Here is a 10,062-nt window from a genome sequence, read left to right as displayed (position 1 = left end):
CGATCCGCTGGGTTTTGTTCTGTTAATGGCAGCTCCCCGCGCGCCGGCGGACACGAGCCCAGCGCCGGAGCTTCCCTGCCAACTCCTGGCCGAGGAGGGTGCTCTCAAACCGCCGATTTGAGGCGTTTCGATGCCCCAGGGAGCTGCGAGGCCGACATGGCCCATCAGCACGGCCCATCGGCACGGCCGGAGCCATGGGGAGGAAGCGGCGCTCGCAGAGGACTCCGCGGCAAACAGGAAACGGGCTCCGCAGCGGAGCGCGCCCGAGACACTGGGAATCGAGCCCCAGCGCTAGGAACAGCAGCGGCGCAGCCCCCGGTGCCCACCGTGAGCTGGCTGCCAGTGCGGGAAGGAGCGCGCCTACCGCCAACCGAGCCGCTGGGCCGCTCTCCCGCGGGAGCTGCCGGAGGGCCGGGAATGGCAGCTGGAAGAGGAGTGGAAAAGGGGCTGCAGGACGCAGCCAAGATCGCAAGGGCCAAGAGCCCCCGGGGGCCACGGCGGTGCTGTGCATGGGGCACGGAGCCGCGCTGGCTCCAGCCTGCCGCCCCAGTGGGGCCGGGACGGGGATGACGCCTCCGCCGGCGCCGCGGCCCAAATCCGGCCGGGCCTGGCGGGGGCCGGGCGGGAGACGGGTGGCCGCGGCCGAATCGCCTACTCACCCGGAGGCGGCTCGGCGCCCGCCGTCGGTGGGGCCGGCGCCGTGGGCGGCCTGGCGTCCCCGGAGCCTGCCGGCGCGCTGCCCTGCGCGGCGCCGCGGGGTGATTTATAGCAGCGCTCCCGCCGCGCGGGTCCTCGGCTCTGGCCGCGCGCACGCCGGCCCGTGCAGGACACCGGCCAGTCTCCTCCCCGCGGGGGCTCGGCTCCGGGACGATGCACCAGCTTCGTTGCCTTATTGGCTTCCGTGCCCACGTGACCGTGCCGAAAAACACCATAATTAAGCTACAAAAACGCGGCCCATAAACTAGCATTAGAAAGTGACAGGGGAGATAAGTGGGACCTCTGCAGCAGATAAAGCGGCGGGAGGGAGCAGCTCACCGAGGGAGGCCCGGGGCACTGGCGGGCAGGGAGGGTGCGAGCGCGCGCCAGCGCCCGCCCGGATTTACGGCCCGCGTGGGGATGGCCCGCGGAGGAGGCCAGTGCACACCATGAGCAATGCACACCCTGAGCAATGAGCAATGTACACCCTGAGCAATGAGCAATGTACACCATGAGCAATGCACACCGTGAGCAATGTACACCATGCGCAATGAGCAATGTACACCATGAGCAATGCACACCCTGAGCAATGAGCAATGTACACCCTGAGCAATGCACACCGTGAGCAATGCACACCGTGAGCAATGAGCAATGCACACCGTGAGCAATGCACACCCTGAGCAATGCACACCCTGAGCAGTGCACACCGAGGTTTCCTGTGCGTGCAACGGGCTGGAGAGGAGGTTCCCACCGTGAGTTAGTCCAGTTCTTTCTGGGGCGCAAGTGAGCTTGTAGCACCCGCGCCGGCCTGCAGCGAGGAGCCCCATGTGTGCGGGAGAAACGCCCTTGGTTTGGGGCGAAACGGGAGTCAGCGCCTACCCGGGCTTCGCGGGAGCATGCGGCTGCACTGCAGCGCCGTTCGAAGCAGCGTTTGCCCTGGTTTCCTTCCCGCGGGAAAGGCCTGAGGAGAGAAGGGGAAGGAGCTTGCAGGCGAACGGGCAGGTGCGGAGCGAGCACCAGGCTTGCAGTCTGCTCCCGGGCTGCGGAGGGAACCCGGCAGCGGCCGGGGAAGCCGCGGCGCGACCCTGCGCTGCCGCGAGTGGCTCGGGCAGGGGCCGGCTCGGGCCGAGGCTGCGGACGGTGGCGGCACAGGCGCCGCTCGGGTGTCCCGTCGCCCCGTGGGGCCGGCGGGGGGGGCTCAGGTTTCCAACCGCTCTGCAAAAACACGCGGGGGCGGCGAGCCAAGGCCCCGGGGTGAGAGGGCAGCGCGCGGCACCTCCCTGCCCGCCGCGGAGGGGATTTATTCCCCCGGCCGGCACCGCGCTCCCGCTATCGATCACCGCCGCGCCGCCCGGCCTGTCTGCGCGGCCCCGCTGCGACAGCCGTCCTGCAGCGCCGGCCGCGCTCCCAGCACCATCCCAGGCTCCCACATCCCTGGCTTGATGGTCCCGGCCGGCACCGGGGGCTGCAGGACGTCACAGCCACATGCAGGGGAGCAAAACGGCGGCGCAGCAGCCCCGGGGGAGAGGAGCCGGCAGGGACAGGGATGGCGACAGCACGGCGCGGGCCGCGCAGCCCTGCTTGTTTTTCCCTTGCTCTGCAGCTGAAGAGGAGAGAAAACTGATGCAAACAGCTCTGGAAGAAGAGCCAGGCCTGGAGAGGCAGCTTCCGCCCCGATGGCGAGCAATTATCAGCCGAATGCCAGATGTTCCGATGCGATGCCAATGTCACGGAAAATAAATCTCCGGCGGGTTCAAGGCCCCCGCCCGGGCGGGTACGCGGCGGCCGCGGCGCGGCGCGGGCGGGAGGAGCGGTGCCGAGCGGCCGCTTCCTCCCGCCGGGCATTGTTCCCCCGGGAAGCCCCGGCCGCGTGCTGCTCGCCGGCTATTTTTGAGGCTAGGTGTTTCCAGGGGTAAATGCGTCCGTGCTGGCCTTGGGCGCTTCCCTGTGCCCGGGCCCGTGCCAAGGCCGCGGCCCCGCTCTCGCAGCCGACGCGCAGCCCCAGGGTCGCTGCTTGCTCGCTCGTGGCCGCGGGGCACGAGGTGGGGCGGGAGCTGGCGGTGTGGGAACGCGCCCTCGGAGGGTCGGAGGCGGTTTTCCAGCCGTGGCTGCCAGGGCGCGGGGCGACCCGAGGCTCCCGCGAGGAGCTGGGGCAGGAAGCCGCTGCTGGACCCCACCAAAATACTTCTTCACCGCCCGCGAGGGCGACGGAGCAAGGGAACGGGCTGCCCCGAGTCTCCACCCTTGGCGACATTCAACGCCCGACTGGATGCAGCCCTGGGCGACCTGCTCGGGGTGACCCGGCTTGTGCAGGGGTTTGGACCGGGGGGTCTCCAGAGGTGCCTCCAACCCACCTATTCGGTGATGGTGGAGCGGCCGCTGGGGGGCCTGGAGCAGAGGTGCTGCCCTACCGCCGCGTCTCTGCACGCCGCCGGGCCGGGGGAGATGCTGCCGCTGGGGAGGGCTGAGCACTGCCGGCTCGTGACGTGCTCGGCGGCCGCAGGAGGCTGGAGGAGGCACCGTCCCCATCGCCCACGAGGCACGGCCCCTGCTCCACGCTCCCACTGGGCTCAAGCACCCACATTCCCATCGCCAAGCCCTGTCGCTTGGTCCGGCAACCGCTCTGCCCCGGCTCCCCCGGCTCCGCAGGGAGCAAGCCCCCGGCCGGCTACCGCAGCGCTGCCGGGAACCGGCCCTGGCTGGCCCTGCGGAGCTGCACCAGGACGCGGCGCGGCTTCGGCACGAGCAGGGCTGCCGGCCGGTGCGCAGCCTTGACGCTCGGCAGAGCACATCTCCTCCTGGGGCTTTATCTCCATCCTCCCGGCTTATCGGCGGCGGGGGCAGCCCCGCGGGCCGCGCCACGTTCCCGGAGCGTGCCGGCGGCAGGTGGGGCCGGGGCTACCGCCGGCCGGATCCCGCTGCCTGCGCCACCAGCTGCCCCGAGTCCCTGACTCCGGGGCCGGGGCGATAGCGCGCGCGCACGCACGTGCGGGGGGCCGGGACCCGGGCGATAGCGCCGCGGCGGCGGCGGCATCGCCTTGCCCCCCGCATTCCCGCGGTGCCAGGGCCGCGGACGCGGGCGGCCGAGTGCAGCTGGCGCGCCGGCAGCGCCGCGCCGCCCCGGTGGTCCGCTCCCGGGGGGCTCCTTGACACGGGGGCCGCGGCGCGCTGCAGAGCTGGGCTCGGATGCAGCCTCTCGCTACGTTTCCTCTTGGCAGTTGCCGGCAGCACGAAGCTCCCGGGTCAGGACGACGGCCTTTTGTTTACTATTCCTGCTTGCCTGCCTCGTTTCCTTCAAGGATAAGAGCTCTTTACAGGAATCCTTATTGTGAGGAGGTGAGCGGAGAGAAGGATTTCTCTCCGGCGCTCGCTCACTCTTTCACAGCTGGATAGCGGGGTCGGCCGGCGGGAGAGCGGCGCGGAGCGGGGACCCAGCGCCCACTGCGGACGCGTCCCTGTCCCCGCGGGCATCCCTCGCCCTCGGCGCCGTCCTCCCGGCTCGTGCTGCGGTGGGTGACGGCACATCCCCAGGTCGGGGCGGCGCTGGGGTGGGCACCTCCGAGCACCCGCGCTCGCCTGCCCCGTAACCGCCGCTGGGCTTTCGTTTAGCCTCGCTACTGCGATGAATCCCGCGGGAGACACCGAGAGCAGCTCTTGCACTTGGCACACGCTCCCAACGGCCCCATAGCTGGAGACCCACCAGCAACGGGTGGCCGTTGCGCGCGACGGGCTGCTTCTCAGGTTCAGCGCCAGGAGGATGGGGACGAGGCAGGAGCTCGGGATGCATTGGTGGCAGGACAGGGAGAAGTTTGCATAGGAGAGGCAGCCGGTGCTGGGCATGGAGGAAATCCTTCCACCGCCTGCACCCAGCCCGGGCGGACGCCCCGGACACCCCAGCAGAGCTCCTCGGGCCCGCGACGCCACCGCCACGCACGTGCAATCCCACCCCATCCCATCCCACCCCAGCCCCCGGCCCTCCCGGCAGCACCGTCTCTTTGCTAAGAGGAAGGCAGCTCTCCTTGAAAGTTCCTCCGCGAAGGTCGGGAGCGGGGCTGCGACAGACCAGCCTGACAGACGCGTCGCCCGAGTCCTTGGGCCGATAATGTATGCTCCGTGCAATGTTGACACTAGTGATCCACCAAAGATCAGGTTAACAAGTTTGACGTGGGTGACAGTGTGATTTGTTCAGCGCCGGCTCTGAATTCATACAGCCGCTGGCCTTCGGCGATAAACTATTGCACCGCGCGCGCGAGGCTGCGGCACTTGTCACCCGCCGGCGCGCGGAGATGAAAAGGGAGCAGAGCTCTAATCAAAACACCGCGGTCAGCGGAGGTTGAGCTGAAAATTAAAACGTGCTGGTACTTTTCCCACTCGGGGCTGGCTTTCCCGGCGGCGGCGCGGTAGAGGCGGCCCCGCGCGTGCCGAGCGCCCGGGCTCGCACCGCGTTAGCGGAAGGGCGAACCAGCCGCCCTGCGCGTGCGAGCGCCGCCGCCGCCGGCCTTCAGCGCCCCGTTACGGGGAATAAATCCACCGCGGCGCGCTGCCAGGGGTGTTTGAACTGCCCCGGGGAGGAGGAGAAGCGCCGTAAACGTGGAAGATTAACGCAACAGGGAGGGAGCAAACGGGAGAGCGCGTGGCCGAGGAGCGGGGCAGCACGGGACCGAAGCGCGGAGGCGGTGGGAGCAGCGGGACGGTGCTGCCGGCTGGGGCAGTGCCGGGACATCCTGCCGCGGCGGATCCCGCGCGGCCCACGGAGGCACCCGGACTGTCCGCGGCCCCGGCGGAGCCGATGGGACCGTGGGGACCAGGAGCCAGGCAGGGCGGTTGCTATGGCAGAGCCTTTCCGAGTCTCCGGTTGCCAAGGGAACTGCTTTCCCTGGCCGAGCGGAGCACGTCAGGCTCCCGACGCCTGTTCCCGGGGTGCCGGGAAGGGGTTCCCGCGGCGCAGAGGGCCGAGGTGGTGGGAGCAGCGCTCGCAGCCCGCAGCGGCCTCCGGCGTCGCCTCCTCGCGGCGGCAGAGCTGCGGGAACCCCCCTGCGAGGCCTCCCCAAAGCCCGTCGGGAGCCCCCGCGCACCGCCGGACACCCTGCGCCTCCCGAACCAGGTCTCCTCTCCTGCCCCGGCTCCCTGCCTGCACCCACAGCGCCCTCCGGAAGGGACCGCGCACGGCTGTGACTCACGGCTGCAACAAAAACCCTCCCCAGTGGTGAGCTGCCCCGGCGCAAGCTCAAGACTGGCCTCAGGCGAGGCTGAGCTTGTCCGGTATTGATTTACGGGCCGACTCACCTAATGCACCTGCTGTACGGGATCACTGCAAGCACAAGGTACCAGCTCCATGGGAATCACCGCTTCGTCGCGCTCCAAATTACTTCCAGGGGCCCAGGTTAGAGCAGAGCGCGGTTTAGCTAGGTCCCTGGCTTGGCCTGAGTTTTGAGACAACGCTTTTGCTCATCCTCTTCTCCAAAGCCACCCCTTAGGTCCTAGCAAAAGCATTTCTGTCGTCTCTGCGTAACGGGCACTGGGGGATTTCGGAGTACGACAGCCCGTTGCGAGGACAGCCCTGTCTCGCACGGGGCTGCGGCAGCTCCACGCAGGACCCAGAACCGCCCGGTCTCTCTCGCGAACACGGCCAAGGCCGGCAGGACCCGGCTTTTCATTGCTCCTACCCCAGACTAGCCCGGTTTTCCTCGAGAGGCCAAGCCGCAGAGGAGGTGGCCGGACCGTCTCCCGCAGAGACCCACCAGTGCCAACTTCTCCACCCAGGCGAAGGGATGACAGAGCCACCCATCAGCGCGTGGTAAGAGATTAATATTAAAACCGCAGGCGCCGGTGAACACAAGTTCGGCTCCTCCCAACGAAGCCGGAAGCAAGTGGATGCGGAGGCTGCCTAGGCAGGCTCCAGCGGTTCTCGCCACACCTGGGGTTTGCGTGGCGTCGCAGCGGGATGCACGGCCGAGGCCTCCTCTCAAAGCTCTTCCAAAGGCACAAGCCTTTGGCTCCCTTCCTGGCAGCAGGGAAGTTGCAACGAAGGTGTGAATGATTTCCAAAAACCCATAGCAAAGCTGAGGGCAGAATGTGGGGAAGGAAACAAGGTTTCTCACCCCACGCTCCTCTGCTCTGTCAGCTGGGCAAAGGCTCAGCTCCATACAAAAACTGTTTATTATGATCCAGCAAGTCTGTGTTCAGACACAGAAGCTCCTGGTATGACCACATCCCATAGCTTAGGAAAATTATGGGGAATACTATACCTTTTTTTCCCCAGCAAGCAGGCACTTCACTGTTAGTTCCTTACCCTACGATCTCCCATTATTAAAATATGGGGGGGAAAAAACCCTGAACACTCCCAAGCATGAGAACTGCTAAACACTAAAAAGGAAGATTTTCCAGTTCTATAGGTTTAGCAAAGCCAAAGCCACGAGAAGCGCACAGAAAGGCGCAGGCAGCCCGCGGGGGCCCAGCTGCTCACTTGGCCAGCGCCGCCTTTGTGGCGGTGCAGCATCACCGCTGAATGGGCCTTAATGTATACACTCTAATACATATAGAAATGTAAATATAAAAAGCACTCCTTAGTCTTTTAACACTCACCTGCCTCAGTGACACGAGAGGTCTTTCATTGATTTCCGCTGTTTCTCTCCGGAGCGTTCTGGTCAAGGATTTCTGGTGCGTTTGCTCGTTGGGAGCATTGCTGGTGCTTGCAGCAGCTCTTAAGGCAAGACTCTCCTCGCTGGTGCTACGAACCCTCCTTTCAGCGCAGCCCACAATAGCAACCATTGCTTGCCCAAACTGCAGCATGTTCTGGCCATCTCACGAACAGAAATTACCATCTCCGCAGCAGCCCTGGAGCGACGGCAACATGCGTACCAAGAAACGTGCAAAGAGGGAAAAGCAGAAAAACTTCTCTCCTGCCTCCTCGCCTCTCGGGGAAGCAGGCAGCGCTCTGCACCCGCGACGGGGCGAGACCCAGAGGGCCACGCAAGGCTTTGCTCTTGCACCGCCGTCCCCTGCGGTCCTTCCAGCGACCAGCCCGCCCCAAGGCCCAGCAGCACTGGGAGCTCCTACCGGACGACAGGATCCCCCAGCCGCCGATCCCTGCGGAGCCTCCGCAGCGGCTGCTGCCCACGGCTCCACACCGCCGACCCGCACAGCGAGGGCTTGCACACCCTTCCACGCCGACGGTCCCGGGCTGCTTCCCAGACCTACCACCACTTCCACCACATGCGGATGGAGGAACGCAGGGGAGCCGAGCGTCTCTGTCTGGGCAGCGCGCGGCTCGGTCACCACCACGCCGCCGCTGGGAGAAGTAACTTCTTAGAGGGAAAACTCAAGGAAACACCAGACTCGCAAGCAGTGCGGAACAATTCACATTTATTAGTTCATATAGCTAACACTCGCTAAACATGCGTTCAACACTTATTGGTCACATTTCCACAGGTAGTCAAGTTGCAGAGCAGAGCAGCGGAGCAGAGAGGAGCCGGGCGCAACCCGGGGCCGCCCCGGCTCCCGCGGCCACGGGCACGGCTCCAGCCCCGGCCCCACCGCGCGCGCGGGAACATTCACGCGGTCACAGCGTCGCGGCAGCTTCCGAGACGCCCGGCGGGACCAGCTGAGCTGCCTCCGCCGCAAGCTGCTGCCGGGACCCACGGCAGAGGAGCAGCAGCCGCCGGCCGCGCTCGCCCGTCCAGGCTCCCGCTCCAGCACGGTAAACGTAACAGCTAAACGTTCGCTGTTTGTTATGCTGAGGCAACATCCTGCTTCCCTGATTTATGCAAGGGATCATGGGAAAAATGAAATGTTTTACAGAGAGAAAACATCATTGGGAACGTCTGCTGAAGGACCCAAGACTGGGCCCAAACCCATTTTGGAGACGTCCCGCAAACCAGCAATGAGCCTATACAAATGCAAGGGAGCATGCTGGACCAGCGTTCCCCTTGGGCCGTCAAGTATGGCTAGAGCTAGGGTGCACGCGCAAGGACTGCGGAAATCCCGGGCCACACACGTAGCGTCCGCACCACATCTGCCAGAGCGCAGAGCTGGGACCTGGTCTGCGTTTGAGGGGCACCAGTGAAAAACTAACCAGAAAGCTGCACTGTGCAGTCCACGCCTGGAGGGCAACGCTTGAGCTCGGTCCTGCCAGGCCTTCCCAAGCACAGCCACGGCGGAGAGGCCCGGGAGCTCCTGCAGGATCCCCGATCCTGGCTCCCCGCTGCGTGGGCGCACACGGTCCTGGCCATCACGCCAACAGCGGCTCGTGGCCGCGGTAGCCACCGGGGTGCCACAGGTCGGCGGGACGTTGCCGCGGGAGCTCCCGCGCAGCACGCGCAGCCCCGGAGCCTCTCCCGTGGCAGCCGGTGGTCCAGGCCGGACACAGAGTCCAAAACATCGCCCGCGCAGTGAAACGCTTCTGCGGCAACCCAGCCACAGCTCACGGGCACAGACACAAAACGCGAGACCTTCACACGCACCGCGTTTTTCACTGGCACCGAACACTAGCACTATTCTGTTTTTCACACAATCCCTTTGAGATGATAAACAGGATGTCACACGAGGTAGTTTTGTTATGGAAATTGAGTCAATAATGTTATCAACTATTACAAGACATTTTATAAATTGAAAGAAAACAATGAATCACAAAAGGCTTTGTTAAGGTTGATCGTCATCTGGTTTCAATTTTTGTTTCTTTTTGCCCTTGGGGGCATTTCTTCCACTGAACCATGTTGCTTCTTTCATAGACTTGTTAGAGGTCAACTGCACAGTCTTTTTTTTCTTTTTAGGGGAAAAATATTGCCTGTATTGGGCTCATCAGCACTTTGCATGGGACTAGTTTAAACTCACATTTGCACATCCTGGCCCGTGGGACTGCTGAGAAAGCGTTTTTAGCCCTGCAAACGTTGGCCGACTCTCGCTCAGTGCCATGCTCGCTCCGTGCCGGACATGGCGCTCGGCCGGCTCACAGTCCGGACGGAGCCATTTTGGATACTCCTAGTAAGCAAACTACTTTTACATGTCAGTGTATTTCTCAAACAGTCTGAATAATCTACAATCCTACCAAACTACGACGAGAAGGTTGTACTGACTGGAAATTCAAATCTCTGATTCGTACGTAACAGATTGACTACAGCAATATTGTGACTGTGCTGTCAGGGAGTCTGCCACGGTAAGAAACATCAATTTTTCTCCTTTCCATAAGCACTAAATGTAATATTTCTAACATCCAAGGCAAAAAGACGAGGTATTTGCAAACTGCGTTTAGCATGAAAATACAGATGAACCCGTCCCAGTCCTAGAGCTGTCGTGCCTTCAGCAGAAATGCAAAGTTTTCCAGAATGATGGCATTTAACACTTCAGCAATACCCATGAGAACTAGCA

The sequence above is a fragment of the Apteryx mantelli genome, chromosome 21, assembly GCF_036417845.1.
Source record: "Apteryx mantelli isolate bAptMan1 chromosome 21, bAptMan1.hap1, whole genome shotgun sequence".
NCBI classification, from domain to species: Eukaryota; Metazoa; Chordata; class Aves; order Apterygiformes; family Apterygidae; genus Apteryx; species Apteryx mantelli.
Note: the sequence above shows the minus strand (reverse complement) of the source record.